Here is a 25,124-nt window from a genome sequence, read left to right on the forward strand (position 1 = left end):
GCTAATGTAAGTTCTGGACATCAAGTCCTATGCAAAACAACACGGAGAGCTGGATATATTTAAACCTGGAGAAGAGAGTAATTAAGAGCTGATGGCAGCTATCCTCAAGTATTTAAAGAGCTGCCACACAGAAGATGGAACAATCTTTTTTTCTGCTGTTCCAGAAGGAATGACCCAAATAAATTAGTTCAAATTACACAGATTTTGACAAACATGAGAAAGAATTCCCTAACAGGGGAAACAGACTGTCTTGGAAGGAGAGGGGGGGGGGGTTCATAAAGCACAGAGGGTTTTCAAGATGAGGCTTAATGGCTACCTATTAGAAATATACCTAGCCATTTATTTCGTTTGGATTCATTCAAATTCGACATACATTCATGAGATTCTTTCACACTCTACAGTTCTGTACTATCTGATATCTATTTGACAAGGTTGCCAAGTTTCAAATATGGTTTAACCCTAAGCCACTGCCTTCCTCAGATTCTGAGAGAGTGTGACTTACCCAAGGTTACTTAGTGGATTTCCTGAGTGGGAGCTCTTAATCCAGCACTATATCATGCTGGCTATCTGCAGATTACTATGCTCACTGGAAATCTAGGACAATAACATCTGCTCTCTTCTCCCAGCTGTGAAAGGCAGCTGAACATCCTCCTTTGGCCACTATATTGCCAAGGGGGTCCATTTTGGTGCTGGGAAGCTGCCTTCTATAAGGGGCGGAACAACATGAATGATTAAACTCCACTCACACAATGTAGGACCAGTCATGACAAATGTATCTCCAGAAGATGGACCTATTCGCTTCTAAAATCTCTATCCCACATTCCTGTTTTTAACGTGCATCCTTTTATGCCATTGATTTTGATTATTTTATTCATCTCTGTCAATTCTAGATTTTGTAAACTCACCTAACAGAGGTTTAACAGCATTTGGAAGCCCTTGGAATCTGCTTTTGGAAGCATATCAGACATCCAGTATCTCAGAAGTAGCCATAGAGATGGTATCTTGACCTTGATGCTTCCACCATGGGACCATATTTGTGCCTTCACTGTAATACTAATCCAGTGCAGGTGCTGTGTTCTGTAGGGTGGCTTAGCTGTCAGTATGATCCTTGAGTGCTTCTGTGCCAGAACATAAAGTCTTAACACCGTGGGTTCAGAACTGATTCATATCAATATACATCTGCTTGGTCATATTAGCATAAGTCTCATATCCAAAATATTTGTTTTTGTAAATATACTTGATCCTCTCTGCTACTGTCCATTCAGTATTGTTTCGCACAAAGTTAAAGTTCTTTCATTAAAACTGAAGCAATAGTAAATGGAGAGACAAACTGAGATAGTAGCAGGTGGGCAAGGAAGTGAATCTGGGGCCTGTTACAAACTGACAAAATAAAGCTGCTTCGGGTCTCTTTGGATGTATGCTGTTTAAATGATACGTGCATCCTAAGAATCCGGAAGCTGCACCAAAGCTGCACTCCAGTGCTTAGGAATGGAGTGTGGCTTTGGCGTGACCTCCGGACTCTTAGGACCCATGCATCATTTAAATAGCACACCTCCAAAGAGACCCGAAGCAGCTTTATTTTGGCAGTCTGTAACAGGCCAGAGTTTTCACTGGAACATTAGTCTGGCTAAAGATTACTTCTTGAAGCTGCAAGTCAACCCTAGATAAAAGTATCCAGTGGTGCCAATTTCCTGGCATCTTTCTACCTCAGGCAAAAGTTTTTATTAATTATTTGTATATCCAGCCTGTACTGTACCCTAAAGGCACCAGTTCCCCCATATATTTCTGTGTAGATATGAGCCTGAATCCTATTAGTAGTTCTAAACATAAAGTAAACTTATTGAATGCTGAGTCAACATTTATATATGTCCCACTGATTCAATGGGCTTACTCTAATTGGCACTTTCATTAGGATTCAGACTTTTAAAAGAAAAAAAACCCTTGCAAATGAAATTAGATTAACCTGAAATTCTAACAAATGTCTGAAAATATGGGGTTGCTAGATTTATTTAATTTTATTTACTGTATTTATACCCCACTCTTCAGCCAGAAAGACTCTCACAGCGGCTTACAGATAGTTCATTAAACATTTCCCTGTGAATGTAAATCTGTGAATAATCAAAGCCGCAAAAGCCAAAGCCACAAATGTGGAGGGACGAGTGTACACACCTTGTCCCAAGGCTTCTCCCATTGATGCCTCATGGCCACCTTTTTACCTCGGAGACATCCGAAGATTCCTGATAATGACACTTGCTCAACATCCACCCTTAATACACCTTCCCAAAATGTTTAAGGGCTATTTTACCCCCACATTTCTGACTATCCACATAGTTGGGTTATTCTCCCCAAGTTGTTCTGACCAGTGAGACAGTCTGTGCCTAAAGGCAAATAGTAATATTGGTTTGTCTGTTGTTTTGAAAAGGTGTTTTCAGATGAAGAGTTATTTCTCTGTTGTCGTTACTGACTGAGCCTATAACACTCCAGCTAACAGGCAAAGAGTCTAGGAAAATAAATTGTCATAGAAATGGTGAGAGTTTGTTGAATTATGCTTTGTAACACAAGTCAGGCCTTTTATGTGCCTTTGCCTATAGCTTTGCTATAGCTGCAGAGGGAATTCGAAGGTGTTATTTTTCCAATAAAAACATACTGAAAGAGGCAAAGAAAACTGTCATTAAGGATATCAAATGGGTATGCCATATGGTACAAAAGATTTTGATTCCTTTTATTAATACTAGGCCATACTGTAAATATGTGTAAAATTGCTTCAGCTACAGTTTTTACTAAAGGTATTAGAACAATATCAGCCCCAAGTTTTCTATAGTGAATGAAATTGACTGACTGAACTTGTTATGTGCAGCAAAACACCTGCTCACTCTATGCAGCAATTCTGAATTCACTGGGTATATCTGTAAACCAAGCATCTTCTACAAAGGGAAAACATGCCAGCTATGCACCCAAATATTCCATGGCACACTCGTTATTCCCTACCCATGCTTCCAAGGGAGGGAGGGAGGAGAAGGCCCTTTGTATGTGACACAGATGCAACTAACTCAATTAGATCCCACCCATTTCTGAAGATAAATATATCCATTGCATGTTAGTGAATCCTGTTTTCACAAAGTAGAGTCAGAATCACAATCCTGATCACTATGCTGTCTCTATATTAACCAGTATTCTGATGGCATTAAAATTAAAATCTCCACCAAATCATTTGTGAACAACTCTCCTAATATTAAATGAAACATTTCACTTATATCTCACTGTTCATCTGCAGTTTTCCTATAGCTGCTAGACAGTCTCAAAACCAGTCAGCTAGAAGGACCATAACTGCTTAACTTCTGCAGTAGAGCCATGCTGTACTGCCTTCAAAACACTGACTTTGTACACTTCAGACTACTCTGCCAGAGAAATGTTTCATATAGACTAGTCCTTATGTCTATACGTTCATTAATAATTTGGCAACCTGGTACCTTCCCCATGTTTTGGACATTCATCCCTCAAGCCTAGCCACCATAACCATAGAACAGTAATGGTCGTAGCTGTAGTCCAAGACATCTGGAGGGGATCAGATCCCCTACTTGCTGCTTCATTTAAAATGAATATGCAGTTTTAAATGTCCTATTGCCTGGCCCTGATGTTAAACTGAAATAAACTGTCCAGTTGATCAAACAAAACTGATCAAAATTCATCACAGAAAAAGGCTATTCCTGGTAGTTAATAAAAAGCATTTTTTTTTACAGCTGAGACCCTATGCACATTGAAATCAGTGTTTCCCAAATCAATGTGTTTCAAGATCATGGTACTGCATATCTAATTCTGTCTTCTCTGATTCTGTTTTTGCTTCATTTTAATTTTTCTGCTTCCATACACTGTTGTTCCTTCATTCCAGACACACACACACACACACACACACACACGCACAAAAATAGAGGCTCATGTATATTCAAGCCCCATAGGCTTCAATGCCCCCTCCCCCAGTGTGCGCAGCCCAGGTGTGAGCATACCATTCAAAATAGCAGAGGTCACCCTTCCACATATATTCAAGGTTGTGGATCTCAGATCTGCGAGTTAGGAGGGGCGACTGTATAACAGAATGAGAAACAACCTCCATACTGACAGCTCTGTTGCAAGATCCTAAACCTGATAAGGTAGACCCACTGAACTCTGTGGGACATGTTAGTGTTGTCTAAATTACATTCTATTTCAATAGGTATATTCCAAAGTATTTACATAAAACTGTTAAGAGTACTTTGATACCATTTTAATTGCCATAGATCCAGAATCTTGGTTATAGAATCCTGGAGATTTTTTGTTTGAAGAGACACTTAGACTTTTCCATTAGAGAATTATAGTACTGTATTTTAGGGGCATGATTTAGAGCTTGTTGTTGGTAACTGCCTTGTCCACCTCAATTCATGGCAACCCTGTGAATGAAACATCTCCAAGACACCCTATTCTCTACCACTCTGCTCTGGTCCTGCAGGCTCAGGCCCGTGACCTCCCTGATTAACTCTATTCATCTAGCATGCAGTCTTCCTCTCTTTCTACATTGCCTTCTACCTTTCCTAGCATTATTGTCTTTTCTAATTTCTTTTGTCTTTTTGGACATCCATGGTATGTATATCTTTACATTTTAGAGAGCCTTGCCTAGTTCTTTCATAGCTGCCCTTCCCATTCCTAGTTTTCTCATTTCTTGACTGCAGTTTCCATTCTGATCAATGTTTGATTCAAAGTATGGGGAACCTTTAACTATTTCAATTTCCTCGTTATCTAAATTGAATCTATATAAATCCTTTGTGGTCATCATTTTTGTTTTCTTTGTGTTCAGCAGTAAGCCTGCCTTTGCATTTTCTTCATTAACTTTCCTCAGTAATTGTTCCAAGTCTATGATGTTTTCTGCTACTTGTATAATGTCATCTGCATATCTATCTAGGAGATAATGTTAAGTCCCTCAGCAAATTAAAAATTCCAAGATTCTACAGGCTGGACTCATGAAAATTAAAATGATAGCAAACTGTTATAATATAGATAGAGTGGATACACTCTACATAGGGATCCAGTCCTCTGTAATGTAAACAAAGCTGAATGTGAAGACACAAGAGTCCTATGTCACAGATCTATGAAGATCAAACAGAGTTGTCCCATATATCATCATCATCATCATCATCATCATCATTATCATCATCCAGTTATAGTACTTATTGAATGCTCTCTACAATGGTTTATCATTTTCCAGCCTGGAAATCACACCATGCCATGCTTCACTATAGTTTTTTCACCTAGGGTTCCCATCACAGGCTATCAACTGAGCAAAATCTTGCAGTCTTCTACCTAGAAACAAGTTTAATTTAGGGGCTCAACAGACCACCAGAAAACGGTGAACTGGAGGCTCCTGTTTTAACTCCAGAGGAACGCCGCAGCAGCCCAACTGTGTGGCATCTCTCTAGAGTAAAAAAAAAAACCTGCGACAAGCAGGTTTTTTTGTGGCACATTCCGCACGCCATGACTGCACCTGTCACACATCCATGACATAAGTGCGGTGCCCAGAGGTGTGGATGCTCTGCCGCACTTGCATCATGCATGTGTGCACCATGTGGGCGGGGCCGCACAGTCATGGTGGTGCCTGTATGTCCTAGAGTTTGGGGGTGTGCAGATGGTGTGCACTTCTTAACCCTAGTATTGGCGGCGGCCCGCCCTTTAACCCATCTGTCTCGAGCCTTAGTTTGGAAACAATTATTCTGATCACTTTATTCAGCAAATGGCCTATTTCCTGCAACAATTTCTAAAAAATTGTTCCTTCAACCAAGAGAGCTCACAAGAGGAAGTGATTCCTTATGACCAAACTGAATGAAAACCCCTGGTTAAAATGTAAACCTTGCATATTTATTTGCTTGTTTGTTCAGTTATTTATCTGTGGCTAGAGAAATTTGGCCTTCTATTGAAAAGACTGCCCAATGCCAATAAAGGAGATGCTTCCATTTCCTGCAGCCTCTTTGATATACCACATACATTCCCGCACATGGCATTAGGGCAAAGCATTCAATGCACATTAATTTTAAACATGTTAAACTCAGTACTGCCTCAGTATCGATATTTGACATTTTATATGACCCTTCTATGCAAACAGAGAGAATACTCAGAACATGAAAGCTCTCACAATAATGGAATAGCTTTTTAAGACATATCACTCAAACAATGTGCTATTTCTAGTGACAGCTTGCACTTCAGAACATGGTTTCTATTCTCCAAGGCACTTCAAACACCTTATTCATTTGTTAGGCTGATACACTACATGTGTGCTAATGATGATGCCTATAAATACTTCTTAGTTGGAGATATTTTGCTGTAATCCCTCTTCTGTGCTACATGTATTCCTGGAGGCATTTTTTTTTTTTACAGAATACATAAGAAAGCCAGTGTATAGTGGTTTGAGTGTTGTTGTTGTTGTTGTTATATTTATTCATATCCTCGCTTTTCCCAGTTTGGGATTCAAGGCATCTTGCATCAGATTAAAAGAAAACATAGTTAAAACTGACAAAATGCAAAAGTTAAGAGATGATTAAGCTATTCAAAAATTAAAACTAGATAAAAACATAAGGTATTGAAAAGAAGCCAACACAACAAAATAGCAAGTAGAAAGTCCTGCACATTATTTAGGTAGGATGTGCCTTGTACACTGAGTCCTCAAAGGCCTTTCAAACAGAAAAGTCTTCAGCTGTCTGAGGAATGAGAGCAGGGAGGGTGACAGTCTAACCTCTCTGGAAAAATTCCAAAGCTTAGGGAAACTACAAAAAGGTCCTTTTCCACATTCCCACCATATATACCTGTGAGAGTGGTTGGACAGAGAGAAGGCAATGCCATAATCACAAAAAGTCAACATGGGTTTCAGAGAAACAAGTCATGCCAGACAAACCTAATCTCTTTCTTTGATAAAATTACCAGCTTAGTAGATGAAGGGAATGCTGTGGATATAGTATATCTTGATTTCAGTAAGGCCTTTGACAAGGTTTCCCATGACATACCTCCAAACAAGCTTGTAAAATGTGGGCTAGACAAAGGAACTGTTACATGGATCTGTAATTGGTTGACCGGCCGAACCCAAAGGGTGCTCAACAATGGCTCCTTTTCATCCTGGAGAGAAGTGACCAGTGGGGTTCCACAGGGCTCTGTCCTGGGCCCAGTGCTATTCAACATCTTTATCAATGACCTGGATGACAGAATTGGGAGCATACTTATCAAATTTGCAGATGACACCAAATTAGGGGGGATAGCTAATACCCCAGAGGACAGGATCAAGATTCAAAATGACCTGAATAGACTAGAAAGCTGGGCCAAAGCTAACAAAATGAAATTCAACACAGAGAAATGTAAGGTATTGCACTTAGGGCGGAAAAATAAAATGCACAGATATAGGATGGGTGACACCTGGCTGAATGAAACTACGTGTGAAAGGGATTTAGGAGTCCAAGTGGACCACAAGTTGAACATGAGTGAACAGTGTGATGCGGCAGCTAAAAAGGCCAATGCTATTTTAGGCTGCATCAATAGAAGTATAGTGTCTAGATCAAGAGAAGTAATAGTGCCACTGTATTCTGCTCTGGTCAGGCCCCACCTAGAATATTGTGTCCAGTTCTGGGCACCACAATTCAGAAAGGACATTGAGAAACTGGAGCGTGTCCAAAGGACGGCGACAAAAATGGTGAAGGGTCTGGAAACCATGCCCTATGAGGAACGACTTAGGGAGCTGGGGATGTTTAGCCTGGAGAAAAGAAGGTTAAGAGGTGATATGATAGCCCAGTTTAAATATTTGAAAGGATGTCATATTGAAGAGGGAGCAAGCTTGTTTTCTGCTGCTCCAGAAAACAGGACCCGGAACAATGGATGCAAGCTACAGGAAAAGAGATTCCACCTGAACATTAGGAGGAACTTCCTGACAGTAAGGGCTGTTCGACAGTGGAATGCACTCCCTCGGAGGGTGATAGAGTCTCCTTCCTTGGAGGTCTTTAAACAGAGGCTGGATGGCCATCTGTCAGGGATGCTTTGATTTGGATTTCCTGCATGGCAGGGGGTTGGACTGGATGGCCCTAGTGGTCTCTTCCAACTCTATTATTCTATGATTCTATGATTCTAAGTCCCTCCTTAGCAGATGTCAGAACACAGACAGCTTCGTATGAGAGGATAGTCATCAAAGAACCTGGACCTAAACCATATTGGACTTAGATTGTACAAGACGAAGGTTTGAGACACTACTTAACCATGGAAACCCACTGGGTGACTTTGGGCAATTGACCTTTTCTCGACCTCAGAGGAAGATAATGGCAAACCTCCTCTAAAGATATTTGCTGAAGAAAACCAATGATAGGGTCACCATAAGTCAGAAATTACTTGAAGGCACAAAACAAACAGAATAGAGTGAGCCTTTGGTATCAACTTGGGTCTGTTTCCAGGATCTGCAGTGGATATCAAAATCCGTGAGTGTTCAAGTCCTATTATATACAATTGTGTAGTAAAATGTGGTCTCCTATATAAATTGAAAAAAATCAAGGTTTGCTTTTGGGAAATGGGGGGAGGTAAACTGTTGATGGTGGAATCCATGCATAGAGAATCTGTGGATACAGAGGGCCAACAGTTCTTAGGAAAAGGATGGTAATAGTATTAAGTTTGCTTTACCTTCTCCAACCTCCAGTTTAAGAATTGAAAAAAATCAAGTTCTTCCTCTATAAGCAGAAACTGGTGAATTTCAGTAGATCTTGATCAAAACCAAACAGTAAAGAAACCCTCATCCATTCACACTGGCTACATTCACCAAGATCACCTATCACATACAGTACCTGTTAACATCTGTACCTTATCATAAAAAGACCCTCCTAAGTCACAAGTATGAGGTTCAATACACAGGTATTCAAACCCATCTAAAGCTGTATTCACACTGCAGAAATAATCCATTTTGACACCACTTTAACTGACATAGCTCAATGCTATAGAATTCACAATTCCAAGAATCACATGGCATCGAGCCATGACAATTAAAGTGGTGTCAAACTGGGTTATTTCTGCAGTGCAGATACAGCCTAAGCCATGTTATTTTATTTTTGATGGCTTCTGTCATTTTCTGTTGCCCAAGAATTCAGTGTTTTAAAAATATTTGTAATGTATGTTAACACATTCAACACAGTTTAGTCTTGATTTAAAGAGCTACCATTCTCTTTCTTTTTCACTCTTCAAAGCAAACTTAACACTCAGTTGTAGATGACCTAAAATAATATATAGCACATGTTATTCTGTTTTGGTTGTTTCTTTTATGAATCTTTGCTTCCAAAGCCCGATAGTCCAGCATGATGAAAGGAATGCACATTCTGCATCCACATCATGTTTTCCAAAGGCTCTCTGGTGTAAGCTATATTGAATGTTTGCTGTTGGACTAACAAGTTTGCTTAATGGCTTCATACAGTCACAAACAAACAAAACATGTTCACTTAAGATTTCCACTGTGCTGAGTCTACTGTAAGCAGTCATTACTTACACAACAAAGTGTGAGTGAAAGATATATCACAAAGACATAAAATTGTCAAAAGTTCCAAGAATCCAATCCTTTTATCATGAAGTTGAACCAAGTATGAATGTGTGAAAGCGTGATGTTATATATCACATCTAAAGATTATATTGCTCTGATAGTAGTGGTCTTCTTCACAAGGAAGGACTTCTTCTACTGATGAAAGCCCACTTTCCATCAAAGGGTAAGTTTTGGATATAACCAAAAGTACACGAACCAGGGAAGACTGTGAGGGCATAGCTCCCCCAACAAGAATTTTGCTTCCCCACAATGAAATTGTATACAGTCCCCAGGTTTCTTGCTTTCCTGTATTAAGTTAAAAGAATATTCCTGTATTAAGTTAAATACTGTTATATTAAATTAAAAGACTAACTTCAGTTTATAAGAAGTTAAAATTGTAACTTAACCTCCCTTCCATTCCTGCTGCTATCACTGTGGCCTCGAGAGAAAGAAGAAAAGGCAGGCACAACTCCATTATGCCTTAGCCCCAACAGCAAAGGGAAGCCCTTCCCCTCTATTTCAGCTGCAACTGCTGTGGCCTTAGAGCAGTGGTTCTCAACCTTCCTAATGCCATGACCCTTTAATATAGTTCCTCATGTTGTGGTGACCCCCATCCATAAAACTGCAGTGTCTCAGTTCCTAAGACCATTGGAAATATGTGTTTTCCGATGGTCTTAGGCAACTCCTGTGAAAGGATCGTTCGACCCCCAAAGGAGTAGTGACCCACAGGTTGAGAACAGCTGCCTTAGAGGAAGAGAAGAATAGACAGTATATGCAAGACTTAATCCCTTCACTCATTGCCATCCCCTTTACTGATGTTCTGCATCCTATTTAGATAAAAACATAGTCATAAAGCTGGAAGAGACCACAAAGAACATCCAGTCCAACCCCCTGCCATGCAGGAACACACAGTCAAAGCACTCCGGGCAGGTGGCCATCCTGGCTCTGTTTAAAAACCTCTAAAGGAGGAGGTTCACCACTCTCCAGGTCAGTGTGTGCCACTGTCAAACAGCTCTTACCACTAGAAAGTTCTTCTTAATGCTTAGGTGGAATCTCTTTTCCTGTAGCTTGAATCTATTGCTTCAGTCTCTGGAGTCAGAGAAAACAAACTTATTCCATCTTCAGAATGACATTCTTTCAAATATTTCTTCCATATGACATTCTTTCAAATAAACATGGCTATCATGTCACCTCTTAACCTTCTCTTCTCCAAGCTAAACATGTCCACTCTTTAAGCCATTGCTCAATGGGCATGGTTTCCAGATCTTTCACTAGTTTGCTCACCCTCCTCTGAACAGGCTCCTGCTTGTCAACATCCTTCTTGAATTGTGCCCAGAACTGGACACAGTATTCCAGATAAGATCTGATCAAAGCAGAATAAAGAGGCACTATTACTTTCCTCAGTCTAGACACTATACTCCTGTTGATGACGCCTAGAATCACACTGGCTTTTCTAGCTGCTGCATCACTCTTCTGACTCATGTTCCACTTGTGCTCCACTAAGATTCCTAGATCCCTTTGCACTGCCCAAATGTAGTAGCTTATATTTCTCCCTGTTGGAATTCATTTTGTTAGTTTTGACTTAGCTATCTAATTTGTTAAGGTCATTTTGAAATCTGATCCTGAGTGTAAGCTTGAGGACAGGGAACTGAAAATTAATTATTTGTAAGCTGCCCTGACAGCCTTTTTGGCTGAAGGGCAGGGTACAACCACTTTTAATGAATTAATTAAAGCTACATGTTAAGCATTTAAAAATACAGTTTGGGCATCCAAAGAAAGTGTACAGGCAATATTGCAGAGGGAATGAGAACACCACAAACGTAAAGAGTTCAAGGAGTCAATGGTTTTCAATGTCTCAGTCTCTTCAATGCTAGAAATTTGAAGAAAAAGTAGAAAATTTTCATTCAGGTATGGAGAGGAATGCTCCCATTTTGCCCCCTCCCAATAAAACCCTAGTTATCTAAGCCTTGACTTCTCATGCATAAGGTATGCTCTGGATAGTCTTTCCATGCTTATATGAAGAAGTTTCATTAAATGTGTTTTTTCTCGTATTGCCTTTAGATAAAGAATGCATGAAACATGAGTGAACCAACACAGTGCAGTAGTTAGAGCATTGGACTAGAACTCTGGAGACCAGGGTTTGAATCACTGCTTGGTCATAGAAACCCCACTGGATGATTTTGGGCAAATCATACACTCTCAGCCCCAGAGGAAGGAAAAGGCAAACCTCCTCTGAACAAATCTCATCAAAACCCTATGATTGTTCACCTTAGGATGGCCATAAGCTGAAAATGACTTGAAGGCGCTCAGCAATAACAAAACATGGGCCATGGGCTCCCCCATCCACCTTTGCAAGTGCCCCACTGAATCTCCCACTCACTTTGGTTATCAGCAGAATTCCACTGCCAGCAGTGTTCTGGTAGTGTAATTCGTCTAGAAAGAAGGTGAATGCTGCCACCATGTTTTCCTGTAGATGCGTTGAAGACTGTCATAAATGAACTGATGGACTAAAGGCTACATGATAAAAAGCAGTGGCAGGTATGGCAGTAGCAGGGGGGGTCTCCAGTGGGAACCCAAGGGAGAACCCATTTGACCCCAATCCTAGGGATTTGCCCATTCATGCTTTAAATGAAAAATGTACTTCTCACAATCACACACAATATAACCATGTTGTCTTTATGTGGTTAGGAGTACCTTTATAAATTTCTCACAAGGTACAGCATTTAGCCAGTATACCTTGATTCATATACCCTACCCTCACTTTTACTCTTGAAATCCTATGGAAGTCAACAACCTTCTGTAAACACAAGGAGGCAGTTGGGTCAACTGCTACTGACTCAGGCCAAAGATCTAACTCCTTGGTCACTGCAATACTAAGACATGATGTTACATTATACTAGATTAACCGATTTGTTTATCTAACCCAGTACTGTCTGCTCTGTTTGGCAGAGGCTACACTCTTTCCAGGGTTTCAGACAGACGTCCTTCCCTATCACTAGCTGCTTAATCCATCTGACTAGAAATAGCAATAACTGAACCTCAGGCCTTTGGAATGCAAAGCATAATGTGTATACATTAAGGGTTGTTCTTCATCAATACTAACACTCCTAGATAAACCCAAATGAGACTGCACATTTTGAAACCATTTCTTTCCATAAACATGATATACTTTTCAAGGAAATAGATGGAAATACTTTATTGACAGGTATCAACAATGGCAAGGAAGAGTATGTATATGTGCACATGACAATACACAGCACAGCCCTGGAGTAGTCAATGACTGAGAGGTACTGGAGAATAGCCAGGATTGTCCTCAGTATCCTTATCAGCTTTGCAAATTGATTATGCAATGTCTGATGATGGAGAAACTTATGAAGCAACTCACTCATCTGAAGACATTAAATCACACTGAACATCACTCCCTTTCCCATTTGCTTTCATTAATGGTTCTGGTGTTTTTTTTTAAAAAAATAAACAAATACTTTTCCTTTGGGGTGCTTCCAACTGTGGGGTTTCTAGCCCTGCCAGTCAAGAGGCATTGTCAAGCTAAAGCTCTCTTGCTGTAGTCAGATTTTCTGTAGTCAGAAAAAGATGGACAACACAGTAGCGAAGTATTACAGCTGAAAGACAACATCAAGACACCCACAGAAAGCAATGCATGAGACAGGGCAATTTCCCAATAAATGTTCATGTGGAAGCACTCTCAGTTTCAGGTTGAGGTCAAACCATTTTTAAATCCTCATCAGCAATCCTATGTCCAAGATTTTCAAATAAAGGAAGAACTTAAATATTGTTGAGTGGTGCTCCTTGACTCCTGATTGACTCCTTGAGCAGTCAGGGCTTAAGGAGCTGGGCTGAGGAATACTTTCTTTTTCTTTGTTCCTTGTTCCTTTCTTCCTCTCTATGTGTGTCTCTGTCTCTTGCTCTTTCTCTGTAAGCACCTACACTGATCTTTACAGATCAGTTGAGGTTATTCCATTTCAATGAGAGGATAAATACCCAGGCAGCATGGAATCAATTTAAACCCCAGGAGTGTTTTCATATGTGATACTATGATGCACATTTGATTCACTTTCCATGAATTCTGTGACACTTAAGGAGAAAAACTGAATGTCAGTCTCAACCAATATGGATATTCCATTAGGAGCCTATTTAAAATGTTGCTATTTTGAGCTGCATATGTGAAAAAGATCTTAAATGACTCAGTGCAAGCATGTATGTATTCATGTGCCTTCAAATCACCTGCTGACTTATACAGATCCCATGGGTTTCATAGAATTTTCTTAGGCAAAGAATTCTTAGAAGTGGTTTTACCAATTTCTTCCTCTGAAATATAGCCTGCAGCATTTGGCCTTAACTGGCAGTTTCCCATCTAACTGCTAACCAGGATTGGCCCTCCTTGGCTTCCAAGATCAGATCACATCTGATGCTTTTAGGTTATACAGACCCTCAAACACAGAACACTTGAAGTCCCTCCACTACTAAAGTACAGATGGCTTCAAAAGTTGTCAAATTCTGTACACTATTTGAATACTGTTTTGGGAAATCACAGGTTTGTTCCATGGTGGGTACAATGTTCTTGTGTTCTAGCTCTTATGACTTCTGAAGACAAATAGCACTTTTAAGAAAAAATAATTGTCTCTGGTGTATGCACATATACAAACACAAAGCCAAGGATGTCACCTATTCTCCTAGTATTAAAGAACCAACGTAGTCAGGTCAGAATTTAAACATGTTGGTTGAAAGTGAATGTCATCAGTAAAATGCTTTCTACCAGAGACACTCTCTTCACAAAACCCTAATATTTGGTGTTCCTCAGGGTCAAAGTTGATATTATCTTAAAAATGTAACTTGCAGCTATGTTTGTTTTTTCCTTACTCAAAGTAAAAGTGGGAATCCACTTCAGGAATACCCCTAGGCTAGATGATGGGGTTTTTTTGGTCTTGGTTTAAGGCTCCCTCTCATGCACACACACTCACACACATGCACACAAGCACACACAGCCCTCCAATTTGCTTCACCTCCGCCATGTAAACTGCAAGTGGAATTTGGATAAGAATCACAGCAGGGGACAAAAGCCTAAACCCTATTGCTAATCCCAAATAGATTTGATTTACTGAATCAATAGAATCTGTGCAGACTCATCATTCGATATTTGAATCATTGTATCTACTCTAGTTGGGATTCTCAGCATAACACTAGCCAAGTTTCGTGGGAGGAGAGAGGAGGAAACACCTGAGATGCCTAGCCTCATTCAAAGATCTCACTTACTCTGGACAGTTGTTGTTGCCATGTCCCTTCAAATCATTTCTGATTTATGGCAACCCTAAATTGAATCTGTTAAAGGGTTTTCTTGGCAAGATTTTTTTGCCTTCCTCAGAGGCTAAGAGTGTGTGACTTATGCAAGGCCACCCAGTGGGTTTCTTTGGCTGAGCAGGGATTAAAACCCTGGTCTCCAAAGTCATAGTCCAACACTCAGACTTTTACACCATGATGGCTCCCTTCTCGGGATAGTTTTTAAATCCAATTCCTAGGCTCCCTGGCATGCAGAAAGGATAGCTACTCAGTTATTATTATTATTATTATTATTATTATTATTATTATTATGCTTTTGGTTTTGTTATTCTGTATTTACATATTGGACTTATTTCATTATAACGTTGAATTCAAATCTTATATTTCATTATTTTTGTTTTATCTGACTCTATTAATGTTTTGTTTTTTCTTTGTGTTTTTCCATCCAAGTGCCCAACAGACAAGATCCAATTCAAAATCTGATTCAAAACTCAATCCATGTTCTGATTCACTGCCTTGCAATATACATAATCAGCTCAGAATATGTCCCACTGAACTTAGACATGTATGCATATGTGGAAATTCTTCTTCGTTACTAAAAACAATGGCTTCATGGCATAGCAGGACAGAGAAGAGTGTATAAGTAATTTGACCATAGCTGAGATCTCAATAGAACACCTGAGACACACCACCAGCTCTGCACCAAACATATCAGTGAGGGGTTTGGGTAAGGATAAATTAAATAAGCATACCATTGTATGGTGAAAGGAGCTGAAGATAATAATAACACAAATGCTTCTAGGTCATCCTCTCTTGCCATTATTTCCAACTGTCCAAGGTTTTACACAATCTATTATCTTGTACATACATACAGAGACATACATACAAATACATAGAGATATACCTCACTTTACTTTTGTGATCATTAAACTCAAACCAGTACCTATTTTAATGAGTTCCAAACATTACAATCACATTTTCTGCATTCACTCCAGGAACATCGATGTGAATAGCTTTTCAAGCTTCATCCCCTTATTGATCATTTGACTAGGAAAAAAAATCCAAACAGCTGTTCGCTCTCAGCATGCTACAGCAATTCTTTCTAGGGATCAAATAATTCTCAAATACTGTATTTATTAGTTGCCTTTCAGAATTCCCTAACATTGTGTGAGACTTGACAAACCAGGATGGATTCTCTCAGACAAGACTATCTTCTACACTGCCTCAATAATCTAAATTTAAAATAATTCAGAAACAGATCCTTAACTATCTCCAGGGTCAGCCTGCTGCCACAGTTCTCAGTTATAATCTCCCTTCTTCCTATTTAGTTCATGCTTTCAGAAACCAGCTTTCTGGACCAAAACTGATTCTGGGAATGAAATAAAAGGAAGCAGTGCAGAAATAAAAGACAGAAACCCAAATAATATGTACTCCAGCCACTCACAGACAACTTATGTTTGACCGCAAAACTGTGCGTGCCTACCTAGAGCAAGTAAATTCCACTGAATTCAAAGGGAATATACATATCCAGATAAATATGTGCAGGATCAAGGTTTCCATTCCTTTCTTTTCTGAGATCCAAAAAATAAGTGTTCTGAATACAATACAATACAGGTCCAACACAAGTTGTTACTATACCAGAGTATTTCCAAGACATGATATACAATTTAAGAATCAAGCACACTTCAAGAATCAAATTCAAATTCAAATTCAAGAATCAAGCCTGATATAAGTAAGATTCAAGAGAGCCAGTGTGGTGTAATGGTTTGACTATGACTATGGAAAACCGGGTTCAAATCCCCGCTCAGCAATAAAACCCACTGGGTGGCCTTGGGCAAGTTACACACTCTTGGCCTTAGGGGAAGGCAATGGCAAACCTGCTCTGAACAGATCTTATCAAGAAAATCCCATGATAGTTTTGCCTTAGGGTCACCGTAAGTGAGTTCAATACCAGTGAAAGGGCTCAAGCTTGACTCAGGCTTGCATCCTTTCGAGGTCACTAAAATGAGTACCCAGCTTGTTGGGGGGCAATTAGCTTTCAGTTGTAAACTGCTTAGAGACTGCATAGGTGGTATGAAGCAATGTATAAATGAAGCTGCTATTGCTATCGCTTTTGAAGGCACGCAACAACAACAACAACAACAACAACAACAACAAGATTCAGAAAAATATGTTGTTTCCAAAATAGAAAAAAATCCTCCTGCAGCTAGTGTAAGTAAGCAGATTTTAAATTTTGTTCAGCTTAATAGTCGAAACAAGTTTCAGCTCAGCTTTGTTTTTATGCTATTTTAGAGATAAACATGTCAATCTACATCTGGTTGGTCTGTTATATATAGCCCCAACATGTTAGAAGATTGAAATGGTTATTTTGGGGGACTGCAACTCTCATACCCACACTAGCCAACCTGGACTTTGCTTGTATGACTCAGCTCCTGTATATCTCTGAGAATCTCTGGATTTAACCAGTTATGTTTTATAGAGGCAGTCCCCTAGCTGAAAGACATTTAGCACACTGTCTTTTGTGACCGGTCATTAGGTGGTAACGGTGGGCTTAATTTGCAAGTCTGATAGTTCAGGCATTTATCTCTGAGGAAATCCCAATATAGCAGGGAAAGGTTAATAACAGGGCATATGAATGCCCCTTAACATCTAGTTTGACTCTCAAAATAAAGACTGGCTGCACAGCTCCAGTGCTTTACTACCTGTGTCTTCATCAGAGTTTACACACAAAAGGAACAAAATCTGTTGTTCTGCAAATGCAGCTCTTCAGATTCAGGGATTAGAGTGTGGAATGGGGACAGGAGACACCCAAGGAAGCACCTGACCTTATAGAAAGAGAGAGACTGTCTCTTGTATGGCTCCGAAGTCTGAACAAATCATTGCTATAGACTGCCTGGAAACCTTCCTGAACTTCCAGAAATACTTGGTATCCATCTGTCAGCTCTAACACCTCCTGCTTCAAAGGTCAACAGTTACTTCCTGCAGCAAGCACAAATACTCAATACACAGAAATTAGCTTATAAGCATTACTTATATTTGTTTTCTTACTGTCATGCTAATTTATGAATGAAGGACATTTCTGCAATGACAATGAGGAGGAAGAGGAGACAAGCCCAAAACATAAATCCTCAACTATGACCTAAAATGACACACTCTAGGAGGGAGTCTACCACAAGATTTGGTTAAATGTGCATGTTGGTTCTGAGACTTGGGATTTAAATCCTAGACACTGGGAAATTTAAAGACAAATTATGGCCCAGTACATACCGGGCTTTGCAGTGCCCTTGTTACGTGTGAAGGTTGCCTGGGGTGCAGAGCGACTACACACACCACAACCCTCACACATGACGAGGGCGTAACAATGGTAGCACCCTGTTTACATGGTGGCACATTCATTACGCCACCACTGCAGCAGAAAAAGAACCCACTTTTTGTGGGTTCTTTTTCTGCCGGCAGGAAACCGCACCATTTGGCAGGTGAGGCTTCCCTCTGGCCAAAAAACAGGCGCCATCAAGCCACCATTTTTGGGCGGTCTATACCATGCCTACGTCTTCTTCATTTCATTCCTCCATTTATTGTCAATATCTATTTGGAATTAACCCTCATTGAGTTTAAAAGGGCTTTCTACCTTGTCTAAGAGAACAAAGCCAACATGACACCTATCTTGTTCTCTGTAAAAATTTTGATCAGGCAATTTAATATTATTTTAGTACTAATCTCAAGGCAGCATCTGCTTGACACTTCACCTGCAGACAGCATAGTGCATCACACACAGACCTCTGTCTACTACCAGCCCCTGAGCAGCTGCTAGTTGAGGCAGCTGCCTCACTCTGCCCTCTACACTCCAGACCAAGAAAAGCAGGAAACATCTCAAGCAGAACTTACACTAAACATGAATGTAACAAGTGGCTAATACAATATGGTGAAAAATGCATATAAACATTACACTGTTATAAAGGCTGCACTTTATAATTTGTAGTTTATTTATACTGTTGTCTTTTATAGACCAGAATTCTGTTTTAATAGGCCTCAAACTGTTGTATATAACATTAAAATGAGGCATTACACTCTTTTTAAATACCTGTTTTAGTGTTAAATTTGTTTGTTTTTTTCTTTCTTTTGGGGGCCTCTGCCTTGGGGTGCATTACTTCTTTGGAGGGCCCTCTCTCCTTTGTTTTGTGAAGGAACTGGCTCTGGGGCTTACTACTCCCAGGTAATAAAGTACAGGATTATAGCCTCGATGTCATGTCATAGGATTATGATGAGAGTGAGATAGATTTCAGCCTAGAAGTGCTATAGCACTAGGCAGTCAACTAGCACTAGGCAGTCAGGTTTTCAATAAAAGAGAAACAATGCATTTCTGTGCATATCTGCTCTTATATGAAGATCCAAATTCAGGGTGGGGGAAGTTCCCTTTGATATTTCAAAATAAATACAATAGATGTGATACAGGGTTACTATGGATTGCCCATACCATGTTTAACAAGATATCTCGAAATGCATAGCAGTAGTTATATTACTGTTTATCCAAAATTGCCTAAGAATTCCCTCTCTGCAATCAATCCCAAAGCAGCAAGTTCTCCAAGCATTGAAGAAAGTGAGATCAGCTTTGACCTCAAGGGAAATGGTGTGTGTTCAGTTAAAAGCCACACCTGAGGAAAGGCACGATTCTCTTTCTTTCAAGATGCTGCTCATAAACATAACAAAAAACCTTTCTCAGTTCCAAGTCTCAATTATGTGCATGTTTTTAATTAGCTCAGTGTCTTCCTTCACCTGCAGACATGCATTAAGTGACTTCCTGCTATCAGCTGCTAGAAAAACATTAGACACAGTGTACATCTAGAAGTAACTACTGATCACAGATTTCTGCTGATGGCAAGCTTTTGCAGTGCTGAAGGTGTTGTCATAGTTGCCTTAGATTTCAGTGGTAGCCTTTGCTGTGTATTTTAATTAACGTGTACAAGCTAACATTAGAGAAATGTGTTTGAATTTCTACATTGAAATTGTTTATGGGCCTTGAAGGGTCAAAACCTATTAGCAAGACAAAAATAAAGCCAAGTAAACAGTTGATAATGCCACAAACAACTAAAATAGGTAGTCTTTGGCCTGTTACAGACAGGCCAAAATAAAGCTGCTTCGAGTCACTTTGGAGATATGGTATTTCAATGATGCATGCGTCCTAAGAGTCCAAAAGCCACACCAAAGCTGCACTCCAGTCCTTAGAACTGGCACGTGGCTTTGGCGCGGCTTTTGGACTCTTGGGACGCATGCATCATTGAAATACCATACCTCCAAAGTGACTCGAAGCAGCTTTATTTTGGCCTGTCTGTAACAGGCCTCCGTTTTAAAAAGCTAATCACATATTTAAAAGCTGGTATGATTGCCTTAGGATCACCCTAAGTTGGAAATGACTTAAAAGCACACAACAAAAACAACAACACATAGAACAGAACAGAACTACAAAATTATCATGCTTAGATACCCTAACTCCCAAACAGCTTTAAAAAAACAAACAGGGAAAGGTCATGGAATAAAAATGTACCAATCTTAAAATAGCCAGTAAGTCTAAAATTACAGAGTAACTGCATGTAGCATTGGCAACAAACTGCCTGTAGTATGAGAAAAAGTTGGGTAAAATGTGAATTTTCTGTGAATAATAGAAATCCAGAACCTCATGGAGAGAACCAGAATTTGCTATGCAACAGATTAACTAGCTTGCTTCTCTGTTTGGACTCCCTTTGCCTCAAACCTGTGCATCATTTTTGGTTGGTTGTGTGGCTGCTTGTAATACCACCCCATGAAACATACTTTACGTCTAGAAAACATTCACATTCAAGAAGATGACCGCCTCTCAATGATGTAGTTTGGTCTCCACATGAGTAAATGATACCCCTTTTACTCAATTTTTGCAGCATATAATGTTTTAATCACTCAATGTAGACAATTGGGAAGATACAGTAACTGCTGCAAGCCATAACTCCAATGTTGGCCTTCAGCTTATTAAACCTGTGCATGGGCATGCAACAAATATGAATGGAAAGGACAGATAGCCTACAGAGAAGACCAATGCTTTGCTAACAATCCCATTAAAGGTCATCACATATCTTTGGCTGCAACTAAATGAAGATCTACCAGCACCAAGGAAAGCCAAGCTGGGCCATTTCTCTGCTAAAACTCAGGCCCCATTCATACTGGTCTAAAAGACCTGGAAGGAACTGGGCTGATCCGGATGCCCCTCCCCCGAATCGCTCCGTTAGCAAGTGCCCACTACAAATTTGAAATCGAATGCATTTTGACCTGCAAATTAGAAATCGAATGCATTCTGTGTCTGCTGGCGAGGTGGCTGCTGCCAATCAAGCTATCGTCATGGTGACGTTTGCAGGGCATCGGGGAAAGTGTCCTCCCTTTTTAAAGAGCCAGGCACAGGGGTTTCAGCGGCTGAAGCAGGGAGAGAGATGCCTCTCTCTCTCTCTCTCTTTTTTATAAACCTGTGGGCTTTGGGGTCAGATCTGCCCCTGTCCCAGGCAAAGGATGGGATTGCCATGCATTTTGTTTATGCTTTTAAAAGCAACATTAGCTTTCCCTTTGCTTCCCTTGCTGTATCTGCTCAAGAAGACAAACCATGCGCATATTTGCTCCAAAAAAATTGTTAAAAATGTAACATTGATTGTTTGCAACATTTATAGCTTCCCCCTCTGCAGAAGGCAAGGAGATCCAAGGATATAAAGTGCAAGCCCAGCTCCATCTGCCTCTGGAATACAAACATAATGTATTCAATGCGCATATTTGCTCCAAAAAAATTGTTAAAAATGTAACATTGATTGTTTGCAACATTTGTAGCTTCCCACTCTGCAGAAGGCAAGGAGATCCAAGGATATAAAGTGCAAGCCCAGCTCCATCTGCCTCTGGAATACAAACATAATGTATTCAATGCGCATATTTGCTCAAAAAAAATTGTTTGAATTTGAAAAGGGGGGGGGTTGCCTGACATGAGCTCCGTTCGTGACCTGAATTTTTTCCTCCTGCAAGGGAAGGAATGCCCAGCGACAGAGGGCTTTGGGCAGGGGATGCAGGGAAAAGAGGCTCCTAAAGAATGCCTTCCCTTGCTCTCTTCTTCCCAGGGCTCTTTCCTCCTCCCCCTCCCCTCTGATGAGGGGAGGAAATGCCTTGCCCTTTGCCCACCCTCTGACCTAAATCCCTCCCTCAATTTGCCTCAATCGTGATCGAGGCCAAGTTCTCATTCCCAGGACCCGGGGTTTTCCAAAAGAAACGGTATTTGCGCCGATTTCAAAAACACCGCGCTAGGGGCCATTTAACACGGAACGGGTGTGCAAGCCCCGGATTCGCTTGTGTGAGATTCGGGGTGAGTAGGAACTTCACGTGATTGAATCGGTTTCAGAACCGATTTTTTTTGTAATGTGAATGGGCCCTCAGTTCTCCAACATTTGTTTGTTCGTGGCACAAATCTGAAGCAGTCAATCAATGGGGATAATGCAAGGAGGGAGAAAGATGCCGGCCACAGATGCAGGCGAAATGTCAGGAATAAACTCTTCTAGAACATGGCCACATAGCCTGAAAAACCCACAGAAAACAAGGTGCAGGGTTTCTTCTTTTCCCCTCATCTTCGAAACAGGGCTTTTGCTCCACGCACATATAGTCCTTTCTAGGTCATTCTGGACACACAGCATACATACAACAGAACAGAGGAGGGAGGCTTGTGCCAGCAACATGGTGAAATCAAACTTTCGAGTCAGCAGGGTGGTGTTTTTTTCCTCCCTCTATTTCCATTTCAACCTATCTCACTCAGGCACTGGATCCAGAACAATGTAAAAGATAAGAGGACAAACAGACAAGAGAGACACACTGTCCATTCAGTGCAGGCACAAATAGAAAGATCTCTCCTCTCCTCTTTTTCCTGCCTCTTTCTAACAAGTGTCTCTTTTAATGCTTTGCCATCTCCTCATCCTTAAACAACATTGGTCCAAAACACACTACAGAAATGTTTCAGTTTGAGACCGCTTTAACTGCCCTGGCTCAGAGCTAGGGAATCCTGAAAATTGTAGTTTATTGTGGCACCAGAGCTCTCTGACAGAGAAGGCAAAATGTCTCATAAAACTAGCTCCTAGAAGTCACTGGCATTTAGCCAAGCACTTATTTCTGCAGAGGGTTTGGACCTTTAACACTGCTTTTGCCCTGATGCTGCAGAATGGGCCTTTTGCGAGGAATCGTCTGCGTCCGCACGGCAGAAATAATCCGGTTTGATGCCACTTTAACTGCCTTATGCATCTTGCTGTGCAATTCTGGGAAGGTTTGTTTGTTGTGGCCCCAGAGGTGGCAGAGTCCAAATCGTGAAATATATGTGGCTAGGCTATTTGGGGGCCATTTGTGGCATTATAGTTTGGTGCCACAGCAAAAGACCATTCCCACACTTCCATGGCAAGGAACAGGGCAGCTCAAGTGTAGGCAAAGGCAGAAGAACTGAGAAAGCAAGGTCAAGAACAGGTTGACCACTTCCCACAAGAAGGAAGGAAGGAAGGAAGGAAGGAAGGTAAGAAGGAAAGGAAGATGGAAAGAAAGAAAGAAAATAATAAAGAAAGGGGGAGAGAGGGGAGAGGGAAGAAAGAAAGATGAAAAGGAAGAAAGAGAGAAAAGAAAGAAAGAAAGATGGAAAGAAGGAAGGGAAGGAAGGAAGGAAAGAAGAAAGATGGAAAGAAAGAAAGAAAGAAAGAAAGAAAGAAAGAAAGATGGAAGGAAAGAAGGGAGGGGGGGAGGAAGGTAAGAAAGATGGAAAGGAAGAAAGGAAGGTAGGTAAAAAAGATGGAAGGAAGGCAGGAACAATCCATACAAAGCTAGCAACCTGGGGGGAAACTAGGCTGCCTCCACACTGGAGGAACTCTCCTGGCTCCAGGGGCCAGGACAAACTCCCATTCCCAGGATTCCATAGCCTTGAGAGGTGGCGGTTAAAGCGGTGTGAAGGCGGACGCTTGCTCCAGTCTGGATGCCTCCCTTTAAAACAAGCCAGGACCCAACGCCTTGCCTCTCTTGTCTTGAGGCGCCCGCCCCGAAGCCCTCCTTCGGTCCGGGAGCCATTCCAGAGGGTCCTCCATTTTGGGCAGTAGGACTGCGAGAGGCTGAGGGAGCTGGGCTTTGGCGGGGCCCTCCCTGGCTGCCCTCCTCCTTGTCCCCTGCCTGCTCTGAGGTCTCCCCTCCTTTGCAGCCAGAGTTGGGGGAAGAAGAGCGAGACCGACCTTTTTGTCTTCTTTCTGGCCGCCCTGCTGCCTCTCCTCCTCCTCCTCCTCCTCTGCCTGGCCTCCTCCTGCTTCTCCTGCCCTCCTTTCTCCAGCCTGAAGCCCAGCCTCCTCCCTGGGCGACCGGCTGCAGCCTCCCGAAGAGCCCAGCGCCAGAGGCGGCAAGGACGACGAGACGCCCCTCACCTCCATCTTCCAAAGAAAGCACACTCCCCAAGAAGACCTCCTTCCCTTCCCGCCTTTCTTCCTCCTCCTCCTCCTCCCCTTTCCAAGTCTTTCCCCACAAAACTGAAGCTGAGGGGAAAGAGGAGGAGGGAAGGGGAGGCTGGAGAAGAAGCATCCACACTGGTGAAATAATCCGCTTTGGCACCGCTTCCACTGCCCTGGCTCCATGCTAGGGAACACTGGGAACAACAGTTTCCCAGCATTCCATAGACACATTGGAGACACAACCCACTCTGACCCCCACTTGCACTGCCCTGGCTCCTTGCTAGGGGGTTCTGGGAAATGGCCCTGGTGCCACAACAGATTCCCAGGATTCCCTAGCATCCTGTAGTAAAAGTGGTCTCAGGATGGGTTATTTCTGCCGTTCCCAGAGTGGATCGTTTCTCCAATGTCTCTATGGAATTCTGGGAAACTGCCGCTCCCAGAATTTCCTGGCATGGAGTCATGGCAGTTCAACTGCTGTCAACCTGGGTTATTTCTCCAGTGTATCTGTGGTCCAAACCGCACTGCAGAAATAACCTGGTTTGAGACCGTTTGAACTATCCTGGCTCAGTACTAGGGAAAGCAATTCCAAATCTACAGAATTAAAACCAATGTTCGTTCAACCTATGTCAGTCCTTTAACCATATATAAACCATTTAAAATGATAAACCTTGCAACCGTGTATGAATCATTTAAGATACAAACCATTTAAAATTCATTAAAATATGAGTTAAGACGCTACAATAGCCCAGCCATGCGCAAAGATCATGCTGATTCAGCAGCATGGTTTGACCTCATATACTTCAGCATTTGGGCTCCGC

At 41.2% G+C, this 25,124-nt stretch overlaps 1 long non-coding RNA gene across 1 annotated transcript in view; it reads right to left on the reverse strand.

The window, feature by feature from the left end:
- LOC149309714 (uncharacterized) overlaps window positions 1-24,276 on the reverse strand; it is a 68,628-nt gene extending 44,352 nt beyond the window's left edge. Inside the window, exon 1 of the long non-coding RNA XR_016281845.1 lies at window positions 24,097-24,276. This is a non-coding gene — a long non-coding RNA (uncharacterized LOC149309714). The remainder of the gene's footprint in view (window positions 1-24,096) is intronic.
- Window positions 24,277-25,124: the final 848 nt, after the last annotated feature.

Source organism: Sceloporus occidentalis, unplaced genomic scaffold (assembly GCF_023333645.1).
Source record: "Sceloporus occidentalis isolate IW3139 unplaced genomic scaffold, rSceOcc1.0.p SCAF_7, whole genome shotgun sequence".
Lineage (NCBI taxonomy): Eukaryota > Metazoa > Chordata > Lepidosauria > Squamata > Phrynosomatidae > Sceloporus > Sceloporus occidentalis.